The following is a 27,982-nucleotide window of genomic DNA, read 5'->3' on the forward strand; positions in this document are numbered from 1 at the left end:
GACTATATATCCCTCTGTGATTCCTATGTATATCCCTTTATCCTCCTCAGGGGTGGGGGTGGGAGAATGTGTTGATATCCTCCTTGTAATAGCAAGGGGAACTTAAAAGGAGAAGGAATCAGAGAGCAGCTGTTCAGGGACTGAGTTCTGTGTGGCACTTCCTCTTTCTTCCTGAGTTAAGCTGCTATCAATGGAGTCAAGCAGTTCAGACTAGAGGGTAATTATACTCCCCACAGCTTTCTTCTATTGATGAATTGGAATTCCCCTCCTATTACATAGACTCTTAATCAATTTTGTTATAACTCAAAGTATCTAATTTATTTTGAAAGGAAGGGAAAGGGCAGAAGAAAAAGAGGAAAGTCCCTACTATCTCTTTCTTTTGGCGACTTTTGAGGACTTGACCAAAACTCTCTCCAAGGAATATGGCTGAATTTTCTCCTAAGGAAAAAAATATAGTCTCTATTCTAAAGGATGTCTTCAGTTGGGTATGAAGAATTTCATTCAGTTCAGTTCAGGCAAAGGGTTTTGAGATAAGTATTTTTCCCATCCAGCTACCTCAGAGTCCTAGAAAAGAAGAACAGAAATTTCTCTCTGGCTCCAACTGTTTTGAACTTGGAACTCTCCCATCCCCGACAGGTCCTCTGAATGTTTCATTTGCCCCTCCTGAAGCATCTTCTTCAAATTTCAGATTTTCTTTGCTTTTGGCCATTCCCTTTTTCACATTCTCAGGGAAGAACGTGTTTTTATTTTGTAATAAAAAGTTTTAAATTCCTTTTGAGGAAAAAAATTTTAAGGATAAGAAATCTGTTAACTCCCAGAATTCAGAGGCTGATTTCCTTGTGGAAGATGCCATGGAGAAGCCTGTGAAGACCACCCAGCCCTCCAGGAGTTTCTGAGCAAAACTGAATGTGCAGAACTGAACTTTGGGGGATTGAATACATTTGTTTATATGTACTTTGTTGTACCAAAGGGGACTGCCCCCTAATTGGTTTTGTTCTTGATTCTCTTTTGTTTCCTTATCCCTAAGTTGTATTTTCCCTGTGTAAAATTGTATATACTTTAGCTAATTATGTTTAAAATGATCTATTAGGGAGACTAGTCTCCCAAAGGATCACAGGGTAAATGTGCAGGTGGAAAATTTGCCACACCTGAGCTATATACCCCACATCCTTTTAAGTTACGTTGTAAGGATACTTGGGAGATAAATTTGGCTGAGACTCAAGCTGTGGGGCTCTTTTTTCAGAGCTTGTGCTTTTGGTAAAGTGCTATAGGTGTGAGTGCTATACGTGTCTCTCTCTCTTTGTTATGCTCACTTGATTGTGTAAACATGGACTTGAATCCAGGACTTCAATCCCCTGAAGTCCTTGCTCCACTTCCCCAAAATGCTCTGTAATCTCACTGAATTATCACCTGGGCCGAGAGCAAATCACTATTTAAAGGATCTCCCCCCACAGCAGGGTCTTCTCTTCTTGTCTCCACTGGCAAACAGACGCATTTCATGATGTAAGTGAAATTTGGGTGGGCCTCATGGGCCACCTAGCATGTGCTTCTCTTGCTTGTATTTTCTTTAACCGTTGACCTTTAATAAACCTCTTAAAATATCATACTCCTTGCAGAGAGAAACTAATTTCTACCTACCTCAGTTTCCCCTAATTTTAATCTTTACAGTTTGGAGATCACTTCAGGAAAATGAAATACTCTCAATCTTCTGATTCTTTTCTTTACTGATCTTTAGTTCAGCTTTTCACAGCTACTGCCTAGAATTTTTTTTAAGCACATTTCTCTGGTTGAGGTTTTTTTATTCTTGCAAAGTTGCTGCTTGTTCCAGCCATTAGATAGCTCACTCCCAGCCCTGCCTGCCTGCCTACCTGCTTGCTTGCTTGCTTGCTTGCCTGCCTGCCTGCCTGCCTGCCACCGCCATCCTCTTTGGACATCCTCTTCTTCCTGTCTGCATGCATCCTTGTCTGCAGCCCCTGCTCCATACCTGTTTTAAGATTGCAGCTCACCTGCCCACCCTGGCTGCCCGCTCTGGCTCCCAGCCCTGCTTGCCTGCGTTCCTGTCATTCCTGGCTTACCCCGGTGCTCTCTCTAGCTCACCTAGTTCCTGTTCAACCCAGATCCTTGGAGCAGATCTCTCAGAACTCATTTCTACTAGCTGGTAACAAACGGGGGTATTGACCACCACCTGGGCGGATGGTAGGAGGGGAGAGAGAAAAGGGAGAAAAGAAGAAACAGACTTTTCCAAACAGGAACTTAAAAGCAATGGGCTACTTAAAAGGATACCTTTTGACTGTTCTGGTAATTTCATTGATTTCATCTGTGTGACAGTAGAAAGATTCAGCTCAAAGATTCAACTTTAAATTTGAAGGGGCAACTGGGTGGCTCAGCAAACTGAGAACCAGGCCTAAAGACATGTGGTCCTGGGTTAAAATCTGGCCTCAGATACTTCCCAGCTGTGGGGCCCTGGATGAATCCCTTAACCCCCATTGCTTAGCCCTTACCAATTTTCTGCCTTCCAACAATAGACATTTAAATGGATAAAAACCCCAAGGAACTTCAAAGAGACTAGAGGTTATAATTTTAAGGCATTTCAGCCTCCAATGGTTTATACAAATCTCTGTATTCTTTTGCATTTTATTGTTTGCTTTGTTTAAGGTTTAACTTTGTGATTTTAAATTCATATATTACTGGATTCAATATTATTCTGTTATACTGTTCATTTAATGTACTGAGTTTTAAAATTTTGTTGCTTTCCCCTATAACCATATTGAGATCATTGTAATTAAGCCCATATATGAAAAAAAAAAAAAACAGCCTTTCTATTTTGACTTTGTAAATTGTCACATAGAGGATAGATGGACTTCATCAGAACTGGTTATAATTGCTATAACAACCTTTGGAAAATTTAATGTGTTAAATATCCCAACTGATTTTAAGGGTTTTTTAAATATGATTTTTGGAATTTTTTTAACAATCTCTGGTCATTTTTGCCTGCCCCTACCACAAGGTAAGACCCATAGCTGAAGTGAAATACAATTATAACCCCCAACCTTCCCGCATTTCTAAATATGTCAATGGAAGTTGGGGCAGTTAATCTCAGGGCATTTGTACCCCTAAAAAGCCTCCAAAAATGAGCACCTCTCATTTATACTCTTCAGCTCATTACTTTACTTCCACCAAAATGATATTTCTTCATGATGTTCTAAACCCCAAATGAGTTTTCCTTTGTTTAAAAATATGTTTATTCACCAAGGTTGAAAGATTTGCTATGTTTGTAAAAATTGTGACAAATATCTATCAATTCATAGGTTTTAAAAAAATGTCATATAGCAACTTATGTGAAATATGAAAGTGTGTTTTTTACTATTGTAATTAATTGGGCTATTGAAAATTTTGGGGATAATGATAACTACATATTTGTACTACTGTTCTTTAACAATGAAAAGAAAACCTTGTAACATTCATTTGCTCATACAGTGGATCATGGCCAGACATGAAGAGGAAATGGATCTCATTTTTGGTGAGAAAGCCTTGCATTCTATTTTTTCTTAGCTGACACAGAGTGTCAATGATTATAAGCTATATTTTTGAATTTTTAAAGACTTTTATTATTATATTTTCTTGCATGTGCAATATACTATTTGTTTTTTTCCCCTCTCTTTTTATATTTGAAGCATATGTCACCAGCATTACTATTTTCTTTAACTTTTTGATTTTTCAGTACTATAAGTTTAAAATACATTTGCTAATGCATACCCCAAAAGCTAGAGACTATAAAAATGATGCCACTAATTATTTAAAAAAAATATGGGACTTTGCTTAATGATTTTGTCTGATTCCCAGGACAAGATACACACACAAGAGCCATTGCACAGAGCTAAAGAAAACCTGATCCAGGATGGATTAATGCACTTCTAGGCCAATGCAAAGATTTTGAACCTAGTGTGAAGACTCGAGGTTACTGTGTTTAACATTGTTAGACATAGGCTTTCCTTGTGTCCACACTCACTCTGAAAATACTCACAGACGAGTATCCCCAAACCTTGGCTCCTATAATCTGGTCCCCTTTTCTGCCTTTCATAGTGTGGTAACTTTTGGTAGTCCTGGCTACTGACTGGGTAAATGCATCATTGCTTAGATCATTTTGATTGGGCCCTGATTCAAGGACCTGTTATAGATTTATTTTTCTTTTTACTTAGAATTTTTACACATAAGACTTTGATAGTCTATATTTTCATCCAGAGGTTTTTTCTTTTTTCTTTGGATTTTTCTGATATCTTTTTAATTTCTCTTACCAATTGATTAATATACCTCATACCTCAGCCATGCATCCCTAAGTGATCCTGTATTTTTCAATCACCCTCTTAACGGGGGAATATAAAAAATAGCATTATTTAAATTGCAAAGTTTAAATTCCTTTTGAGAAGAATTTTAGGTAAAGAAAGATGATACCTCTCTGAATCCAGAAACTGAACTGTTGGAGAAGACACCATGAAGAAGCCTCCAGACCACAAGCTGCACAAGAATGAACTTTGGGTGTGGTTGATTGAATATTTATTTTTATGTATACTTTCATGCCAAAGGGGACTTCCCCCTAACTGGCTTTTTGTTAATACTTCCAGCAATTATTAGTTTTGTTCTTTTTTTTTTCTCTCATCCTCAAATTGTTGTAATGTTTAAGTTGATTATGTTTTCATGATCCTTTTTGGGGAAACTTCTTTCCCCAATAACGATCAAACGAGGGTATATAAAAATGGACTTGAATCCAGGACTTCAATCCCCAGAAGTCCTTGCTCCACTTCCCCAAAATGCTCTGTAATCTCACTGAATTATCACCTGGGCCGAGAGCAAATCATTATTTAAAGGATCTCCCCCCACAGCAGGGTCTTCTCTTCTTGTCTCCACTGGCAAACAGACACATTTCATTATGTAAGTGAAATTTGGGTGGGCCTCATGGACCACCTAGCATGTGCTTCTCTTTCTTGTATTTTCTTTAACCCTTGACCTTTAATAAACCTCTAAAAATATCATACTCCTTGCAGAGAGAAACTAATTTCTACCTGCCTCAGTTTCTCTAAATTTTAATCTTAACAACTGAAAGGACCTTTTTTCTTTCCCCTGTCTTTTTGATTATTAAAAATCCTACAACAATCAACAATAGTCATCATCAAAATTGGTGTGCCTTTATCACTCTGTAGATTAGATTTTTAGAGATTTTACTATTCAATGTATTCAAATGTCACAGATTTTTCCTTTCACTTTCTGAGAACTTGAGGAAAAGGGAAGTGAAAGGAATAGCATGATTAGGTATCCAGTGTCTATTTTCACTCTCTATTCTATATTTTATTTATTTCCTGCTCTACCTGTTGAACCACTGTTGTGGGAGAATTTTTGGGTGAAAGAACCAGGTTCAGGACAAGGTACCCTTTGCAAGAATGTAAGACTCCAAACTTAGCTTAAAAACAAAAAGAGAAATTTATTAATTTGGAAGTCAAGTCAAATGTCCAGGGAGACATTGTACAGGTGGGAACACTGCCTCCTCAAGCAGATGGGGTATGGGGATTTTATGCCCTGGTTTATGCAGGGATCATAGCAGGATAAGTAAAAGGGGGGTGAGGTGAATTAGGAATGAGGTTGAGGGGATAAATAATGGTCTGTAGAATTCAGAGGATGATTAGATTAGGTACCACTGGATACTAATTAGAGTGGAACCAGGAAGTGCATATCTATGTTAATTGAAGATCATGGGGAAAGTCCAAAGAGGAGTGGATGCTCCTAGAGGGGAATTTCTCATGTCCCCTTTGACCTAGAACACTTTTGGAGTTTGGGGTATCTTAGGGAAGCCTGCACCTTCATATCACCACTATGTATCTCCTTCATAGCCTAGCCACTGGAAACCTCACTCAGTCTTTTTCACACTACCTTAACAATAAAAGTGTAGCAGGCATATATGCTCAGTCCTATCTGAAATTTCCATCTTGACCCAAGGAGCAAGTGATTGGCAGTCCTGAGGGAAGGGGGTAATGGGGCTTTGGGGGGTTGTAAAACCTTTGAAGGTCACAGTGAATCATCATTTCTCATCCTATCCCCACCTCATTGAGGTATCCCTTTTGTGAACTGTTATAAATCTGAATTGGGATAGGCAATCATCTGAAGAACAGAAGTGACTCAAGCATTTTGATGTTATTGTGGTCACTTAAATTTTTTTCAGTTAATTTTTCAGTTCTTTAGCTCAGGTCAGGTTTGTAGAGTCACCTGATAAATAAAAAAAAAAGCCAAAACAGTCATTTGAAATCAACCCCCCCCAAAAAAATCAAGAAAATCTAAATAACTGGCTGAGTGACCCAAATTTTCATAGCATTACTTGGTAGGGGAAAAAAATCACTTTACTTCAAGTATAGAAACCTGGATTAGAGATTCAGTTTTACTCTTTATTAGCTTTGTGACCATGGGCAAGTAATTTAACCTCTCTGAATCTTGTTTTTCCTCATCTGTAATGGATTTAATAATACTTATCATAATTATGTTGTTGTGAGAAAAATTCTTTGTAAGTCGTAAAGTACTACCTTAAAGTGGATACCTTTTAAGTAGCACTTGTGTTATCATGTGGGTAGCTACAAGAAGAAAACCTGATTTTTCTTATGAAAGTCATTTATTTTGAACCATTGTGTAAAAAATCATTTCATAGCACTTTTCTACTCAAAAATCTATAGTGATATCCTATTAATTCCAAGATGAAATATAAAATTCCCTTTTTGTCTTTTAAAGCCTTTACAATCTGACCCCCTCCTGCTGTTTCAGTTTTCTAATCCTTAAAATCTCACTTGTGACATTTAGTAGATGGTTTATCATCATCAAGTTGCTTATCTAAACCAATATTCCTCGTGTAGCTTGAGAAAATAAGTTTCTAGTTTTGTCCTTCAAGATCCATATATAGGAACCCCTGCCTGGTTCTCCTACATCAATGACTCAGTCTGATCAAATACCAATACATATATTTCATGAAAGGTAAAAGCTGTTGTTTTTATCCAAGTACATGAAGGGAAAAGATCAGGGAGTGGTATTGGGATTTCCATACTTCAGAAACTGAAAACTGGAGACCTAGTTGAGGTCAGAGACTTTCCTTTTGGAGTTTAATCTGGTCAAAAGATCAGCAAGGCCTCCACACTCTATAAACTGAATCGACAAAAAATAACCCCTTCTCAGTGGTCTATGTCAGAGAAAGCAGTAAAGTGAAAAGGACCACGAGTGAAGAAGAAGCTAGAGACACGTTATTGGGAATACAAGAAAGTGACCGAAAGGTACAACAATACAAGAAGAGAAAAAAACTAGGTGTAAATTAAAGCCTGAAGGAAAAGTGAATAAATTTGTAAAAGCTATAACACATTGAACTAATAGTATAAAAGAGAATTCTGAAAAATCCAAAGAGAATCTGAAATATTACCAAATCATTTAATAATGCATCAATGTGAAGTAAAACTTTTAAAAGAAGCTAGTAGTGGTAGTCTCTCGGTGATTGAGAATGACTACTGTCTTTGTACAGTTTCATCTATGGTGTACCCTCATGTGGCTTTGGAGTCCAAAGACTGAGGCTCACACTTTGTGGCACATGGGGCCTGGGACGCCAGTTGTTACGGGAGGTGCGGTTGTGGCCTGGTGTCGGTGTTCACGCGCAGCGGCAAGACGTCGACGTCGCTTATCTTCAAAGGTGGTGGCGGCATGGTGAATGTGGGTTCGCCAGCTGCTTCTGACAGAGGCAGCGAGTTCTAGTTGCTTTGGTGTAATGCCAGCCCACTTCAAGTTGGACTTTAGCTGATCCTTGAATCTTTTCTTTGGTCGGCCTTGTTTCCTGAGTCCAGCTACAGTTCACCGTAGAATACCTGTCTTGGTATTTGCCGTGGGTTGTGAGATTTAAAATGGTTGAGGTCTTAAACTGTAGTGGTTAAAATAGTGGAAGATATAAATTGTGATAGATATATGAGAGGGTGAGTAAGTTTGACCACAGAAATATGTTTCACTACAGTGTTTTGGGTTTAAAATCAAATATAAGGTGGTCGCCAGGGAAATATTCCCAATTATTCAAATACCCAAGTCAATTGGGTTTTATAGAGATTTTAATTAACAATACAATGAGTAATCAAAGAAAGAGAGAGAGTAAGAAAGGAATAAGTATGAAGGGTCTCAAGCCAATATGGCCTAGACCTGAGTCTTAAAAGAGAAATCAGTCAGTTTTTTATAACTCACCATAAGATCTGTCTAAGTAAGTATTTCTAATGACACCAGGCCAGCAGCATCTCAGCTGCTTTCACCAGCTCCCTCCTCCATCTGAATGTTTCAGAATCAGTCTCCTCAGAATGAGTCTCTCCAATATGAATATTTCAGAATGACTTCCCAGCTCTTCCCTGAGCTCTTATTTTTAAGGGCAAAATCTTCTCTGTCACCTTCCCTAAGTCCTTACATCTACCAATCACTGTAGATGTTTCTAAAGGACCACCCATTTTGAATTCACAGCTGAGTAGTTTTAATCTCTTTAGTAAGTCAGAAAAAAATGCTGCTGTGTCGACAAATTTCGTTAAGAAAAAACCTCTGAATAAGTTATCACCCTTTTAGGTTTAAGTAGTTTACAAGTTGCCCCACCTTTATAGGTACTTAGTATCCCATTGTATCAATTCTAAAACAGTCATGACTCAAAGAACTTCCTGTCCCTTCCATAAGCATGGTTCAAAGTACTTTTCATTGTTCTCAAAGAGCTCTCTGTCCTAAAGCAGTCCTAAGTAGGGTGGAGTAGGGATATTCCCAAGGCAAGGAGCCCTAACATTCAAGTAGAATTCTCACTATCTGCTAGGGAATTTTTTTAAGTAGAAGATTCCCCAATGGGGGAAACCCCTAACATTCATAAGTCTGAGAAATTTTGAGGTTTATAGGGTCCATGCAGATGATGTATCCAGACCATCGTAGCTAGGTTTTGAGGACCATGACTTCGATGCTGGTGGAGTTGGCTCTGTCGAGGACCTCCTGGTTGGTGATTTGGTCCTGCCATCGGATCCTCATGATTGACTGGAGGGAGTGTTGGTGGAATTGCTCCAGCTGTTTCATGTGCTTCCGGTACAGTGTCCATGTCTCACAACCATAAAGGAGTGAGCTGAGGACCACTGCGTTGTACACTTTGAGCTTCGTCGCAGTGCTTACACCACTGTGTTGGAGGACTTTGCAGCGCAGCCGCCTGAGTGCCTGGCTGGCCTTTTGGATCCTGGCATTGATCTCATGGTCTAGGGACCCGTCGTTGGCGATGGTGCTGCCCAGGTATTTGAAAGTGTTGACGTTAGAAAGCTGCGTGCCATCGATTGTAATGCACGGCTGCTTAGTTGGCCTCCCTGGTGCGGGTTGGAACAGCACCTCTGTTTTGCTGAGGCTGATAGTCAGGCCAAACAGTTTTGTTGCGGTGGAGAACCTGTCCACAATGGTTTGGAGATAATTTTCTTGGTGAGCCATGAGAGCACAGTCATCTGTAAAGAGAGCTTCCAGGATGAGTCTCTCTGTTGTCTTTGTTTTTGCAGTCAGGAGGCAAAAGTCGAATAGTGAGTCATCCAGTAGGTATTTGATGTAGACGCCCAGGTCTAGATCCATCACAGCATGTCATAATACTTGGGTGAAAAATAGTTTAATAGTACCGAAGCGAGGACACAGCCTTGTTTCACGCCATTGGAGATATTGAAGCGATCGGGAGTCTCTCCACCAGATAGGACTTCCCCTGTCATGTCGACATGAAAGAGCTGGATCAGTTTGACGAATTTTGCTGGGCAACCGAGCTTGCTGAGGATCACCCACGATGTGTCCCTGTTCACTGTGTCGAACGCCTTCATCAGGTCTATGAGGACATTGTAGAGACTTAGGTTCTGCTCAAGGCATTTTTCCTGCATTTGCCTCACTGTGAAGACCATGTCGATGGTGCTGCGATCTGGTCAGAAGCCACATTGTGATTCAGGCAGGTTCTGCTCTGAAACAGATGACAGGAGTCGATTGAGTATAACACAGGCGAGGATCTTTCCGTCAGTGGAGAGTAGTGAGATGACTCTGTAGTTGTCACAGGCTGCTCGTGAGCCTTTGTTCTTGTATAGTGCTACGATGGAGGCATCTCTGAGTTCTGGGGGCATGTCTTCGTCTTCCCATATGCTGGTCAGTACTATGTGGAATGCCTGGAGCGCCTTTCCATTTAAGGCTTTGTACACCTCGGTTGGGATCCCGTCTTTACCGGGTGCCTTGCCTGCACTCATTTGTTTAATGGATTTTTGGAAATGGAGTGGTTTGGGGGGATCTGGTCAAGGGCGCTATTAAGAGAGAAATTAGGTCAGAAATCAGAGTTCTCAGAGCAGATCACAATAGAGTAAATGACTTAGACTACACAATAATTTCTTAAAAGTATTAGAAGCTCTAGAAAGAGAATGGCAGATTTAAATGAAAAAATAAAGAACTAAAAGATAATTTTACAGAAAAGAAACAAAAGGCAAGAATTCTGAAAGAATATGTGAATTCTACACAAATACAAAACACAAAATAAGCCAGGCTGGTGAAAAAAAAACAAATACAACAAGAAGTTGTGTTTTATTTGAGGGAAGCGTTATTCATTTTGTTTTGTTTTGTATTGTTTTTAGCTCTAGAAAGGAAAAAAAGAGAGTAAAAGAAGGGATATGATCTTTAGGATTGATGAGTATAAAGGATAAAGCCACTTTTTTCTTTGTCAAGGAAGGAGGTAGGGGTAGGGCCAAAGGAAGGTAACAAGCAATTTTTAAGTGCCTTCTATGTGCCATGCTTTGTGCTTAGAGCTCTCTCATTTGAAAGAATAGCCTTCTTTTGATAGAGAAAAAGTGTTTAGTAAGGATATTAATCATGATAAATAGGGAAGGAGTAAGAAAATAGATATGCCTTTGATTAATTCAAGTCAGGTGGCCTCAAAGAACTACTTTCCACAGTACTAAAAGAATTAAAAGATAGAGTGAGTTCCCAAAATGGATTGAAAGATCTAGACACTATGCAAACAGAAGGGGAAGGGCCATTCATTCTTTAAGACAGAAGCAAAGAAAGAAATGAGTGAAAACAGATACTTGAGGAGTGAATTCAATCCTCTCTATAAGTTAAAAATAAGCCATTGTCTTGAAAGTAGAATATAAAAAGAAGCCATCAAACTGATCATAAATTGAACCCTTTAGCAAATATTTTACTGCTCATTTTGTTCTTTGGGTTGTTGAAAGAATTTATTGAATACATTGTGTTCTCCATACAACAAAATATTCTATAATAATAATATTTTCATGCCCTTCTTGCAGAAATCCACTTCTTCCTTGTATAATCACACTTTAAAAATTATAGTATCTAGAGCTGGAACAATCCTTACAGTGACAGTGATTCTGATTTTCCAGAGGAGTGTACTGAAGTCTGGGAAAGTGAAATGACTTACTCAGCTTCATAGAAGTTAATTAAGTATCAGAGACACTTTTGAAAACCTATACCCTCCTACATTATAAACAGCACTACTACCACTATACATTGGGAAAACTTGGTAAGTCCCTTTAAGTTCACATTTTGGAAAAAAGATTTAGTACATTCTAGTCTGACATGCTATTGCAAAATCCCATTCAATACAAAATCTACATGTATCATCTGAAAATGGAAAAGAATGGAAGTCTCTGGCTAAACAACTTCTTTTCTTTAAATTCACTTTCTATTTCATCTGTCTGTAATATAATAAAGGAAATTAAAATCAGTGATTGATTGAATTCAATTTCATTATCATCAAGACTGAACCCATAAACAATGTACCAATTGAAAAGCTATTTAATCATATTCTCTGCCCTGTGTATCTAATTCAGTATATCATGGGCCAAATAACTAACATTTATTTTATTCAAAGAGGAAAAAAGAAATTAATTTTTTTCAATTGGATTGTTTCTCCTACATCAAAGCCTATTTTTATTTTACTTGAAGTATTCCTACTTGGGAAAATATAAATTCAAAATTTAAAAGTATTTTGTTATTCCATATACTTGTCCTCAGAAAAGTTTCACTCTTCAATATTTTCCTCTAGTTTCTTATATAATTCTATTCAACAAATCAATGTGCATTATTAAGTGTCTATATGCCAGGTACTCTGGTAAGTTCTAGGGATACAAAGAGACAAAAACTTTTGCAGCTCTCAAAGAACTCATTTTAATGGAGTAGACAACATGCAGACATCTATGTGCACATGTAACCTGGCACTCAAAGCCATTTGCACCAGGCTCTCCTTATTGGCTAACCATTTTTATTTTATGCTCTTTGGGGAATTGGCAAAAGCTTTGGGGAAGAGGGATTTATGTCTTCTGGCTTCTAATTTTGAATCAAGAGATCGATGATTTCAGATTCTCTTCAGGGAAAGCTGTCCAGGGGGTGATAAAGCCTCCAGGTAGAAGCCAACTTGTAGAGGAGTTAGCACCTCAATCATGCTAAAAATGTCAGGTAATTTCCCCTTGGTTGAAATTCTGATTCTTTTTACTGAGCTGAGATCTTGCTCACAGTTGGATAGTTTATTCACTCTGTGTATTATCTGGCACATAATAATCTGTATGACTTCTCTGATTTTTTTTGGATTTAGGTGTGGGGGAAAAGGTTTAATTTTCTATTCACTATATGTGATGGTCTTTGTGGAACTGGTATTTGGTGGGGAGTTCAGCTTTTGGAAATGTACGTTGGAACCCTCCTTCCTCCATAAAGGAAAGCAATCAAGTTTCTAAAAACTAAAAGCATTTTCCCTAGAGCAGTGTTGGTGAATCTTTTAGAGATTGTGTGCCCAAACTGCACCTTCAAGCTGCCTGTGAACCTCCAAAATTACCCCAGACATAGGAAGGAGGAAGTGCTTGCACTGGGCTGCTGCACAGAGGGGCAGGGTATGTCCTTATGTGCAGTGGAGAGGGGGAAATGTTTTAGCTTCCTCCTGGCACACTGGGGCACACGTGTCATGCTTTTGCCAACATGGTCCTAGACTAACGATCAGGAGGGTGAAAAGATATAATTCTAGCCTGGTACCTCCTCTCTGAGGGGATCAGAGTGGCTAATCATGAGATTCCAATGTCTTTTGCCCATCTTGACAGAATTAGTATCCCTTGGAGAAGGGTGGGTAGAGAAGAATCTAGAGCTATCTTTTTATATCCTTGCAGTTTTTAAACTACATAGTCAACATACAATCTTACATATTAGAAGGGTTTACAGAGTAGCAACCAATGCCTGGTTACTTATGACATGGGCACTGTACCCCAGAAACCCAGGTGAACTATTACCAGGGAAACTCCCTTGCCCTTGCATCCTTGTGACTCTTAACCTAGAAACACCCAATGACCCCCCTCCCCCCAGGATCTTGAGATGACTATCTACCCTTGAACATCCTGGAGACTTAAGATGGACAAAGAGATGAATCTTTATGCCTCCAGGCAGACCCCAGTCAGATGACCACCTCACCCCACCAAATGCCTGAGAGACTAACACTTTAAGTCATGTCCCCACCAGGGCATAGGTTCTGTTGTAAAAAGGTATAAAAACCTCAGGACTGATGTTGTTCTGGGGGAACAGCCTTTCCTTTCATGCTATCCTCCCAAGGAACTGCTCCCCATCTTGTTGTTCCACCTGGCTATCCTCCTGGCCACTCTCAACATTACTTTCTAAATTAATCTCTTTTTTGTTTTTAAGCTAAGTTTTGGAGTCTTGCATGCTTGCAAAAGGTATCCTTCCCGAACCCCAAGGGTATCCTTCCAACCCATAACATTTACTTTTATGGGGAAAAAATCTAATGCTTTAAAACATTTTGTTTTTATGCTGTCTTTTTGAGGTTCTGTGATATTCTAATTCAGGAATGACCCTTGATTAATGAATGGCAATACTTAATGGCTTCTATCTGAATAGTTCAGGGATAGTCAGATTATCTGTTTGTTTTTTTAAACCCTTACCTTTTGTCTTAGAATCAAAACATGTATTAATTCCAAGGCAGAAGACTGGTAAGGGATAGATAAATGGAATTAAGTCACTTGCCCAGGATCAAAAAAGTATTTGAAGCCAGATTTAAATTCAGGAACTCCCAAATTCAGGCTTGGCACTCTTTCCACTGAGCTACCTAGCTGCACCACACTCTCTGCTTTGACTGTCCCCAAAACATAAGCATTCAATTTTAAAATACCCACCATTTTCAGTTTATTTAGACTTTTGTTAGCCCTTAACCAGTTTAAGTTGGATTTACTCCCCCCCCCACAAAGGAGAAAAAAGCTTTAGGGCTTACAATTTAAATTTGTATATTCACCATTTTTTAAGAATACCTTGAAAGAAAGGATGTTTTGGACACTTTTCTTCCTGTTTTTGGCAACTCTTTTTGCTTCTATTTCTTATATACCATTTTTTGTTGTTGTTGTTGTTGTTTTTTTGCACAGGATGTTGCCTCAGGCTAGCAATCTTAGTGACAGGAAACTTCTTTGACTTAGAAGGTTTCAGACAGTTTTGTTCTTGTCATTTTTGTCTCAGAAGGAGATTTTGTCCTATTCTTGAAAACACATTTTGTTTGTGATTCTTTCCTTTTCTTTTTTCTCTTCAGATGAAGCAGATATTATTTAGAGGAACAATTTTGTCTTTTCCCAGTTATACCTGGAATTTTGAAACGTAATTTTTTGGTGTTTCATTTTATTTTTCAGAGGTATAGTGAATTTGTCCATACTAATTTCGCTTTGTCCTAATGTGATGTTAGCATGAAAATATTGTGAATAGGATTGATAGAATGAAACTCCTAGAATGTGTTATAATATATATAATTATTGAGAGACTTCTGGGTAATCATGACTGCAATCTAGACGCCACACGCTTCCTTTCCCCGGCACCTAACGAAATAGACTACATCAAAGGAGCATAAAAATCACTTTGGAGGAACAGAAGGACTCCCCAGTACTCCCCAGTACCCCACAGAGGCGAAGGTACGTGGGGTTTGAATATTTCCACACAATAATAAGAAGGAGGAAAAGCTTGCACAAAAATGTGAACTGAGCCACCCTTCCTCCCCCCACGTCCCCTACCAAACAAGAGTGAGCTACCGGAGAGCTCACTGGGACAGCCAGTGAGTGGGGAACATCTCTGTCTGGGGTGGCACTCCAGGGTCCTTGGGATCTGGGGACTGCCAGGAAACAATGTCTCAGGGTGGTTTCATGGGAGAATCCTGCGCTGACACAGGGGGCCCAGGGAACCATACTCAGGGAGGTTGAGCAGAGCATCTGGGTGGAGCTAAACAACAGGGGCAGACCACGCGCTGATTATCTGGGCGGAGCTGAACACCTGGGCAGTTTGGCTGTGATCAGGGGCCCAGCACTCTAAGAAACCTCGAAGGCTGGGAAGAACTAGTCTGAGGCAACTTAAATTCACAGAAAACCCGCCCATATCACCCAGACCCCAGACCAAAAAGCAAAGGGGAATAAAACCATCAAAGGGATGGCTCACATGGTGCAAAATCAAGCCTCCAGGAAGAAAGGGAAAAAGGTGAATATTGAAAACTTTTATGGTGGAAGTACCCAAGGAAAAGAAGAGAATGAGGATGAAATCCAAAAAAAAATCAGAACATGCCTCCCAAAATGGAAACTATCAACAAGCTCTGGAAGATCTCAAACTGGAACTTACCCAAAAGATGGAAACCTAGAAAGAAAAATGGGAGAAAAAGATCTGCAGTCTGACAGATAAGACTGCTTAATTGGAAAAAGAGCTCGAAGCATCCAATAGAAGGGCAGACAAAGCTGAAAAGAAAAACCAGTCCCTAACGACCAGAATTAAGCAACTCGAAGAAAGTGAGATCATAAAACAGCAAGAATCAATAAAGCAAAGCCAAAAAATTAATGAATTAGAAGAAAATATAAAATATCTCACTGAAAAAGTCACACACTTGGAAAACAGAGGAAGAAGAGACAACCTCCGAATTATCGGTCTCCCCGAAAAACCAGAGATAAACAAAAACCTCGATGCTATTCTACAGGAGATTATAGAAGAAAATTGCCCACATGTTGTGGAGCAAGGGGGCAAAATAGAAATAGAAAGGGTTCATAGAACACCCTCTATACTAAATCCCCAAAAGACAACCCCCAGGAATGTAATCGCCAAATTCAAGAGCTTCCAAGAAAAGGAGAAAATCCTACAAGAAGCCAAGAAGAGGAGATTCAGATATAGGGGGGCCCCATAAGGATCACACATGACTTAGCAGCTAACACACTAAGAGACCGCAAAGCATGGAACACGGTATTTAGAAAGGCAAGAGAGCTGGGTCTCCAAACAAGAATCAACTACCCAGCAAAACTAACTATATACTTCCAGGGGAAAGTATGGGCATTCAACAAAATAGAAGATTACCAAGCATTTGGTAAAAAAAGATCAGAACTTAGTGGAAAATTTAATATCCAAGCACAGAAAGCAAGAGAAACATGAAAAGGTAAATATGAAAGAAAGGGAAAAGGAGATAAATCTTATCTTTTTTAAGTCAAACTCTCTTCTATAAGGACTACAGTTACATCAAATTATATATATTAATATGTGGGGAAAATGTTTTGTGTAACTCTCAAAAATTGTATGCATCATAAGAGTAGTTAGAAGAAACATGCATAGGGAAAGATTGGGGCATTAAGAAGATTTGGGGAAAGTGGGGGCAAAGAAAGGAAAGGTAGGGGGGAACCATCGATAACGCTAAGATTTACTTCAAGAAATAGGGGGGGACTTAATAGAATAATCTTTCCCATATAAAGATACACATGGGAAGGGGAGGGGAAGAAGTCTCATATGAGAAGGAGAGGAAGAGAACTTGAAGTGGAATTACTTAAACCTTACTCTCAGTGAAATCAAATCTGAGAGGGAAGAACATCTAGATCCAATGGGATCCTGAATTCTATCTTATCCAACAGGGCAAGAAAGAAAGGAAAATTAAGGAGGGGGAGGGGAGAGGGAGTATAAAAAGGGAGGGAAGGAGAGGGGGGAGGGGAAGGGAGCATAAAAAGGGATGGGCTAGAAAGGAAAGCATCTCAAGGGAGGGGACTAGGGGGACTGACCTAAAGTAAATCACTGGTTCAAAAGGAGATAGCTAAAGAAGAAGGGTCAGAACTAGGGGAAGATATCAAAATGCCAGCGAATACACAAATGACAATCATAACTTTGAACGTGAATGGGATGAACTCACCCATAAAACGTAGACGAATAGCAGAATGGATTAGAATCAAAAACCCTACCATATTTTGTCTTCAAAAAACACAAATGAGGTGGGTAGACACCCACAAGGTCAGAATTAAAGGATGGAGTAAGACCTTCTGGGCCTCAACTGACAGAAAGAAGGCAGGAGTGGTAATCATGATATCTGATAAAGCCAAAGCAAAAATAGACCTGATCAAAAGGGAAAGGGAAGGTAATTATATTTTGTTAAAAGGGACTTTATATAATGAGGAAATATCACTAATCAACATGTATGCACCAAATAATATAGCACCCAAATTTCTAATGGAGAAACTAGGAGAATTGAAGGAGGAAATAGACAGTAAAACCATATTAGTGGGAGACTTGAACCAACCACTATCAAATTTAGATAAATCAAACCAAAAAATAAACAAGAAAGAGGTAAAAGAGGTGAATGAAATCTTAGAAAAATTAGAGTTAATAGACGCATGGAGAAAAATAAATAGGGACAAAAATGAATACACCTTCTTTTCAGCACCACATGGCACATTCACAAAAATAGATCATACACTAGGTCACAGAAACTTGGCACTCAAATACAGAAAAGCAGAAATAATAAATGCAGCCTTTTCAGATAACAAGGCAATAAAAATATTGATCGGTAAGGGTACATGGAGAGCCAAATCAAAAATTAATTAGAAATTAAATAATATGATACTTCAAATTTGGTTAGTTAGAGAAGAAATCATAGAAACAATTAATAATTTCGTTGAGGAAAATGACAACAGCGAGACATCCTTTCAAACCTTATGGGATGCAGCCAAGGCAGTACTTAGAGGAAAATTCATATCCCTGAGTGCATATATTAACCAATTAGGGAGGACAGAGATCAAGGAATTGGAAATGCAAATCAAAAAATTTGAGAATGAACAAATTAAAAACCGCCAGAAGAAAACCAAACTAAAAATTAAGGGAGAAATCAATAAAATCAAAAGTGACAGAACTATTGAGCTAATAAATAAGACTAGAAAAAACCAGACAAAATAGACAAAGTACTGGTCAATCTAATTAAAAAAAGGAAAGAAGAAAGGCAAATTAACAGCATCAAGGATGAAAAGGGGGATCTCACCTCCAATGAAGAGGAAATTAAGGCAATCATTAAAAACTACTTTGCCCAACTATATGGCAATAAATATACCAACCTAGGTGATATGGATGAATATTTACAAAAATATAAATTGCCTAGACTAACAGAAGAAGAAATAGATTTCTTAAATAATCCCATATCAGAAACAGAAATCCAACAGGCCATCAAAGAACTTCCTAAGAAAAATCCCCAGGGCCTAATGGATTCACCAGTGAATTCTATCAAACATTCAAAGAACAACTAACCCCAATACTATACAAACTATTTGACATAATAAGCAAAGAGGGAGTTCTACCAAACTCCTTTTATGACACAAACATGGTACTAATTCCAAAGCCAGGCAGGACAAAAACAGAGAAAGAAAATTATAGACCAAACTCCTTAATGAATATAGATGCAAAAATCTTAAATAGGATACTAGCAAAAAGACTCCAGCAAGTGATCAGAAGAATCATCCACCATGATCAAGTAGGATTTATACCCGGGATGCAGGGCTGGTTCAATATTAGGAAAACTATCCACATAATTGACCACATCAACAAGCAAACCAACAAGAACCACATGATTACCTCAATAGATGCAGAAAAAGCCTTTGATAAAATACAGCACCAGTTCCTACTAAAAACACTAGAAACCATAGGAATAGAAGGGTCATTCCTAAATATAATAAACAGTATATATCTAAAACCATCAACTAATATCATCTGCAATGGGGATAAACTAAATCCATTCCCATTAAGATCAGGAGTGAAACAAGGATGCCCATTATCACCTCTATTATTTGACATTGTATTAGAAACACTAGCAGTAGCAATTAGAGAAGAAAAAGAAATTGAAGGCATCTAAATAGGCAAGGAGGAGACCAAATTATCGCTCTTTGCAGATGATATGATGGTCTATTTAAAGAATCCTAGAGATTCGACCAAAAAACTAATCAAAATATTCAGCAACTTTAGCAAAGTTGCAGGATACAAAACAAACCCACATAAGTCATCAGCATTTCTATATAATTCCAACACAGCTCAGCAGCAAGAACTAGAAAGAGAAATCCCATTCAAAATTACCTTAGACAAAATAAAATACTTAGGAATCTATCTCCCGAGACAAACACAGGAATTATATGAACACAACAACAAAACACTTTCCACACAACTAAAACTAGACTTGAACAATTGGAAGAACATTAACTGCTCATGGGTAGGACAAGCCAATATAATAAAAATGACCATCCTACCCAAATTCATCTATCTATTTAGTGCCATACCTATGGAACTTCCAAAAAATTATTTTACTGATTTAGAAAAAACCATAACAAAGTTCATTTGGAAGAACAAAAGATCAAGGATATCCAGGGAAATAATGAAAAAAAAATAGAAAGGAAGCAGGCCTTGCAATCCCAGATCTCAGACTATATTATAAAGCAGCGGTCACCAAAACAATCTGGTACTGGCTAAGAGACAGAAAGGAGGATCAGTGGAATAGACTGGGGGCAAGCAACCTCAGCAAGACAGTATATGACAAACCCAAAGATCCCAGCTTTTGGGACAAAAATCCACTATTTCATCAAAACTGCTGGGGAAATTGGAGTACAGTGTGGGAAAGATTAGCTTTAGATCAGCACCTCACACCCTACACCAAGATAAATTCAAAATTGGTGAATGACTTGAACATAAAGAAGGAAACTATAAGAAAATTAGGTTAACACAGAATAGCATACATGTCAGACCTTTGGGAAGGGAAAGACTTCAAAACCAAGCAAGACTTAGAAAGAGTTACAAAATGCAAAATAAATAATCTGGAATACATCAAATTAAAAAGTTTTTGTACAAACAAAACCAATGTAACCAAAATCAGAAGGGTAGCAACAAATTGGGAAACAATCTTCATAAAAACCTCTGACAAAAGTTTTAATTACTCAGATTTACAAAGAACTAAATCAATTGTACAAAAAATCAAGCCATTCTACAATTGATAAATGGGCAAGGGACATGAACAGGCAGTTCTCAGCCAAAGAAATCAAAACTATTAATAAGTACATGAAAAAGTGCTCTACATCTGTTATAATCAGAGAGATGCAAATCAGAACAACTCTGAGGTATCACCTCACACCTAGCAGATTGGTTAACATGACAGCTATGGAAAGTAATGAATGCTGGAAGCGATGTGGCAAAGTGGGTACACTAATTCATTGCTGGTGGAGTTGTGAATTAATCCAACCATTCTGGCAGGTAATTTGGAACTATGTCCAAAGGGCGATAAAAGACTGTCTGCCCTTTGATGCAACCATAGCACTACTGTGCTTGTACCCCAAAGAGATAATAAGGAAAAAGACTTGTACAAGAATATTCATAGCTGCACTCTTTGTGGTGGCCAAAAATTGGAAAATGAGTGGATGCCCATCAATTGGGGAATGGCTGGACAAATTGTGGTATATGTTGGTGATGGAATACTATTGTGCTCAAAGGAATAATAAAGTAGAGGAATTCCATGGAGACTGGAACAATCTCCAGGAAGTGATGCAGAGGGAAAGGAGCAGAACCAGGAAAACATTGTACACAGAGACTGATACATTTTGGTACAATCGAAGGTGATGGACCTCTCCATTAGTGGCAATGCAGTGTCCCTGAACAATCTGTAGGGATCTAAAAAATACTATCCACAAGCAGAGGATAAACTGTGGGAGTAAAAACAACAAGGAAAAGCAACTTCTTGACTACAGGGGTTGAGGGGATATGACTGAGGAGAGACTCTAAATGAACACTCTAATGCAAATACCAACAACAAGGAAATGGGTTTAAGTCAAGAACACATGTGATAACCAGTGGAACCATGCGTCGGCTATGGGAGAGGGAAAGGTGTTGGGAAGGGGTGCGGGGAGAAAAAGAAAATGATCTTTGTTTCCAGTGAATAATGTTTGGAAATGACCAAATAAAATAATGTTTAAAATTAAAAATATATATAATTATTAATAATTATAAGTATGATTAATAATATAATAATTATATAAATGTATAGTATGTGTAGTTATATGAAAAAAGTCATTGGTGTGGTTTTCATGATTCTATTGCTGTATTAATATCTGTTGCTTTGCTGTTGTATTGTTAAATATACTTTGTTAATTGATGAATCCATCCTTGCTGTCATACTGAAATTTATTATTTAAATTAACATTTGTATATTAATATGGGCACATGGGGATGAATCTCTAGAAAAGATGGGAACCAAGGCAATTTAAGTGGTACTATCTTGCTTTTTGTACTTGAAAATCATAAAGGGTTCTGAATATAAAGAGTTGACATTCTAGATCTTAAGAATGAAGAAAGTATTTAGAAAATAGATTAACTGGAAAAGCATAGAATTAAGACTACTCATGTTGAGGCAGATGAAACAACTCAGGAAAGTTTTCTAGTCTTATCTGAGAATTTTGATGATGGAGAAATGACTGGGGATTTGACAGTAGGTAGTTATTCCTGAGAATTTCATATCAGTCTACATTCTGAGGATAAAGAATTGCTTCAAGTGGTAGGAACCCTTCTAATCAAAGAAGGTATTCATATATGTCACAATTCCACTTCCCAAAAATTCCCCTTCATCTCTGAGAAAGAATGAGACCAATAATCCTGTGGTAGAGAGATACCATCAGCCCTATTTATCATTTTATCTGAACCATTTTCTCTGTTCCCACGAGAACAACACTGGAAGACTTGGGTTGAATAGGCAAGATTGTTCCAAGACTCTGGAAGACCCCTGATCCAAAGTGATGAGTGAGTAAGAGCTTAAGGGGAGAAGCTATAAGGCAAGTAAATCATTTCACTGATGCATGGTCCTATGTCACCTGGCATGAATATATATAAAAGGTTTAGCTGAGCTGTGTAAGAGAGGCAGATCAGAAAAACTTTGCTCATTTTTTCTCTCATACTATAGAGTACAAAGGAGAATAGCTTATTCCTCAGGGTGGACCAGGGTCCTGATCCTTCTTTTCTTGCTACTAGATGCTTTTGTAAAGAAGGCCAGTGAGAAACTAATACAGATAGTTTCTGTGGATCCTGAAATCAATTGTGATTGGTATATGAGCCTCAAGCACCCAATGTCATCAATAACTATCCAGACACAGGAATGTCTGAGAAAACACACATACTCCTGAAATTCAAGGGTCAGTATGAAATGATGGGTTCAGTCTCAGAAGCTTTATTGACTGTGGATCGTAGAAACAAGGCAGCGGAGCATCAATTCCAGCCCACTAGGAATGGAGTATCAAATAATCATTTTTCTACCAATGAAGAGAATCTTATGCAAATAGGCTTGAGCCCTAGGATATGCATATAAGATCTAAACAGGATAAATTGCTATTAATCTCAGAAGGAATTACATAATAAGAAAAGTCTGGTCCTGGGGAGAACTAGGGTCCTGATCCTTCTTTTCTTGCTACTAAATACTTTTGTAAAGAAGACCAGTCAGAAAGAAGGAAAAAAACAAACGAGAAAATATTCCTGTAAATCATTCACAGATTCCCACATTCCATTCCCATACATGTTCAACATGATCCTTATAGAAGAAGAAAGGGATAGGGCTTTCCAAAATCACAGATATTTCAAAATATATTTTTCCCTTTCTTTTTTTATACTAAATAGTTTTCTACATACAATGTGACAGAAGACAAATTAAAGGTGATTTAGGAAAGGTCAAGAAATTAATGTTTTTTATTCTTGCTGGCTTCAGTATTATATTAGGTGCACCACTGGAAGTAAAATAGGCATTACATAATGGCAATCATGCAGTATATTCAAGTATCAGTATGTTGCCAACAAAATCCGATTTTGTAAGGCAACAAAAATGCCTGATGCATTTGGGGCTGAGATGTGAGGTTTATTATTCTCTTGATAAACGGTTCTGTTTTTCATTTTTAAAATGTTACAGCTGCCATATCCCCAACCCTCTCACTTGAACAATGGTTCCTATCGACAAAGCTACCCTAGATCAGGTACAAGGTACTATGGGCAAAGGGATCTACATTCTTTCAACATCATAATCTTCACTAATCCAGTGATTTACATATATTAGTAGGCTAGAGGACAGAGTTTCTATAATCAAAGACATTTAATGAAATAACATAGTTGGAACATTATTAATACAATATTTTCTTCATAGATTTTAAGCCATTCTTCTATAAATATGAAAATCATCAGTGGGAAGAATTGATATATGTAATATATTCATAGAGGAACACACGTACAGAGAATACATGTGATCCCACTGCCTACCCCCCAGGTATGACAACTGAGGACTCCTATACTTTAGGGCCACTGGTTATATAGTATGGGGATACCATTGCCATGTCCCTGCTGGGCAGACTTCCCACGGCTCCAATGGGTTGCTACTTGATGTTGGCAGTTACAGAATCATTGGGTATGACGATTTGAAGCTTCCAGCTTCTAGTTTCAGCTATAGTCTTCATAGGAACGAAGGCATCAACCATTGCTCCTTTAAAACTCAGAAACATTTCTGCTACATCTCTTTTTTTATAAAAACCTTAACAAATCTAACCACTGGACTGAGAAAAGCTCTTGTGTATATAGCATTACTATAGTACTTTTCTTCTTCTTTTAAATTTTTTTTTATTTTAATTTTTTCCATGTTTCCATGATTCATTTTCTTTCTTCCCCTTTTCTCCCACCCCCACCCCCAGCCTACAAGCAATTCTACTGGGTTGTACAATTGTTATCACTTGATACCTATTTCCATATTATTCATTTTTGCTCTAGAGCAATCTTCTAAAGCCAAAACCCCAAATCACATATCAATATATACATGTGATAAGTGATGTTTTTCTTTTGCATTTCTACCCCTATAGTTCTTTCTCTCAATGTGGATAACATTCTTTCTCTTAAGTTCTTCAGGAGTATCCTGGTTTGTTGCATTGCTAGTAGAAGCAAAGTCTGTTACATTGAATTGTCCCACAATGTTTTACTTTCTGTGTACAATGTTCTCCTGGTTCTATTCATTTCACTTTGCATTAGTTCATTAAGGTTCTCCCAGTTCATATAGAAAGTCTCCAGATCATCAGTCCTTACAGAACAATAGTATTCCATCACCATTATATATCACAATTTGTTCAGCCATTTCCCAATTGAAGGACAACCCTTCATTTTCCTTTTTTTTTGCCACCACAAAGAGTGCAGCTATGAATATTTTTGTACAAGAATTTTTCCTTATCTCTTTGGGATACAAAGTGGTATTGTTGGATCAAAGAGTATATGCACTATTTTTAAGCTCTTTGCATATAATTCCAAATTTCCTTCTAGAATAACTAGATTAATTCACAACTCCACCAGCAATTCATTAGTGTCCCAATTTTGCCACATCCCCTCCAAAATTTATTATTTTCCCTTATAGTCATATTGGCCAATCTGCTAGGTATGAGGTGGTACCTCAGCACTGTTTTGCTTTGCATTTCTCTAATTATGAGAGATTTAGAACACTTTTTCATGTGCTTATTGATAGTTTTGATTTCTTTATCTGAAAACTGTCTATTCATGTGCCTTGACCATTTGTCATTTGGGGGATGGCTTGATTTTTTGTATAATTGACAGCTCCTTATAAATTTTAGAAATTAAACCTTTGTTTCTTTTTCCATTTCTCTTAGTATTAACCTCTTTTTTTAACCCTAGATCTCTCTATATATAATATCTATGTATATTTATGCATACATATATCTATATACATATTTATGTCTTGGCATTTTATCTTATACAGTTTGTCACTGTTCCCTCTAAATATAATTCTTCTAGCTACCCAAGTGATAATAACAATTTTTAAGAGTTACCAATATCCTCTTATCTTGTAGGGATACATATCATTTTAACTTATTGGGTCCCTTAAAAAAGTTGGTTTTTTAAAAATTTTGGGTTTTTTTGTTTTCCCCCCTTTCTTAGATTCTCTTGAGTTCTGCACTTGCACATCAAATTTTCTGTTCAGGTCTGGTCTTTTCTTTATGAATGCTTGGAAATCTTCTATTTTATCAAATGACCATACTTTCCCCAGCAAGACTATAGACAGTTTTGGTGGGTAGTTGATTCTTGGTTGTAGACCTGGTTCTCTTGCTTTCTGGAATATCATATTCCATGCCTTTTGGTCCTTCAGTGTAGATGCAGCCAGATCTTGTGTTATCCTAACTGTAGTTCCATGGTATCTGAATGACTTGTTCTTAGCATCTTGTAATATTTTTTCCTTGGTCTGGTAGTTCTTGAATTTGACTATAACATTCCTGGGTGTTGTCATTTGGAGATTAAATACAATAGGTAATCTGTGGATTCTTTCAATCTCCACTTTTCCTCTTGCTGTAGAACTTTAGGGCAGTTTTCTTGGATAATTTCCTGTGGAATGATGTACAGGATTGTTCTTTTGTCATTATCTTTTAGTAGACCAATGATTCTTAAGTTGTCTCTCCTGGACCTGTTTTCTAAATCTTCTGTTTTGTGCATGAGTTGTTTCATATTTTCCTCAATCATTTCATTTTTTTATTTTGTTTTATAGTTTCTTGCTGCCTTGTGAAGTCATTTGTTTCTAATTGTTGCATTCTAGTTTTTAAAAACTGAATTCCATCCCTGACTTTTTGGTCATCCTTCTCCTTCTGGTCTTATTTTCTTCAGAGGTCATCTTTCATCTTCTTTACCTGATCTTTCATTTTCTTTGCCTGATCTTTCATCTCCTTTGCCTCATTTTCAAGTTGATTAATTTTGGCTTTCAAGACACTATTTTCTCATTTTAGTTCAAGTGCCTCTGTTTCCAGATGACTTATCTTGCTTTTAAAGTTTTTTTCCCAGTTGTCTTCAGCCTTTCTTAATTGTGTTTTGAATGTATTTTGAGTTCTTCAAAAGCGTGTGTCCAATTTGCTGGAATTTCTGTGTTTTAATTTGCTGGAGTTTCTTTGTTTTTGCTTGGTGTTCCTTGATCCTCCTTTGTTTCATTTGCTCTTTGTTCATTGCCTGGATAGAAGCTGTTGATTGTAATTTCTTTTTTCTTTTTCTGTTGTTTCTCATATTTGACCCTTCTTTCCCCCTTATAGTTGCCTGTAGTCTTTCTCCTCTCATTATGTGCTGGGTCTGTGGGTTTGGGCTTTTCTGTCCTGAAGGAACTTCTTCTCTGCTCTGTTGATTGGTCAGGTTGAGTTCTGATTTCAGATCTTCCCCTGCTGTGTGCAGAAACTGAAAAGGAGTTATGAAGGTGTTCTGTAGTAGTTGCAATCTTCACTCTTGAAGCTTAATCAGCAAGGCTTGCAGAGAAATCTGTGGGAGAGGGGTGTTGGAGCTTGAGCGTCCCTGTCCTTTGAAGGCTTGATAAGATTAAGTCAGGCTTGAGCTGTTCTTGCAGAGCTAGATGTGCCCTGAAGCCAAAATCTCAGAAGGGAGGGGGCAAAATGGAGTGTCTCAGCTGTGATTGGGCTGCCTTCTCTGAGCTTCTTCTTCACCTGTCTCCCCATCGCCTGTGTTCAAAGCTCTGAGCCTGGCACAACTTTGCCTGCAAGGTACTCCCTAGAAATTTAGACATTTGTCAGAAGTCTTTGTTATAAAAATTTTCCCCCCAATTTGTTGCTTCTCTTCTAATTTTGGTTGCATTGGTTTTGTTTGTAAAGAAACTTTTAAATTTAATATAATAAAAATTATTCATTTTATATTTTGTAGTGTTCTCTACCTCCTGCTTGGTCTTAAATTCCTTCATTGCCCATAGATCTGACAGATATACTATTCTGTGTTCACCTGATTTGTTCATGATTTCTCTCTTTATATTTAAGTCATTTATACACTCTGAGTTAATCTGGGTATAGGGTGTAAGATATTTATCTAAGCCTAATTTATCCCATACTGTTTTCCAATTTTCCCAGCAGTTTTTGTCAAATAGTGGGTTCTTGTCCCAAAAGCTGGGGTCTTTAGGTTCATTGAACATTAATCTTGCTACTTTCATTTACCCTAAATCTATTCTAGTGATCCACCCTTCTATCTATAAGCCAGTACCATATTTTTCTGATGACCACTGCTTTATAGTATAGTTTGAGATCTGGTACTACTAGGCCAGTATCTTTCAGATTTTTTTTTAGTTCCCTTGATATTCTTGATCTTTTGTTCTTTCAGATGAACTTAGTAATAATTTTTTCTAATTCTATAAATAAGTTTTTTTTGTAGTTTGATAGGTATAGCACTGAATAAGTAAATTAATTTAGGTAGCATTGTGATTTTGATTATATTAGTTCATCCTAAGCTCTCCTAACCATGAGCAATTGATTTTTTTTCTAATTGTTTAGATCTAATTTTATTTGTATGAAGAGTGTTTTGTAGTTATGTTCATATAATTCCTAAATTTATCTTGGCCAGTATATTCCCAGGTATCTTTGGTTATCTAGAGTGATTTTAAATGGAGTTTTCCTTTCTAACTCTTGCTGCTGAGTGCTTTTCTTCTTAAAAAATCTGTTAGAAATTGCCCAGATAGTAATGGACTTCTCCGTTAGTGGCAACGCAATGATCCTGAACAACTTGGAGGGATCTATGAAAAAGAACACTATCCACATTCAGAGGAAAAAACTGTGGGAGTAAAAACACCAAAGAAAAATAACTGCTTGAATACATGGGTCGAGGGGAG

This window comes from Monodelphis domestica, chromosome 3 (genome assembly GCF_027887165.1).
Source record: "Monodelphis domestica isolate mMonDom1 chromosome 3, mMonDom1.pri, whole genome shotgun sequence".
Classification (NCBI taxonomy): Eukaryota; Metazoa; Chordata; class Mammalia; order Didelphimorphia; family Didelphidae; genus Monodelphis; species Monodelphis domestica.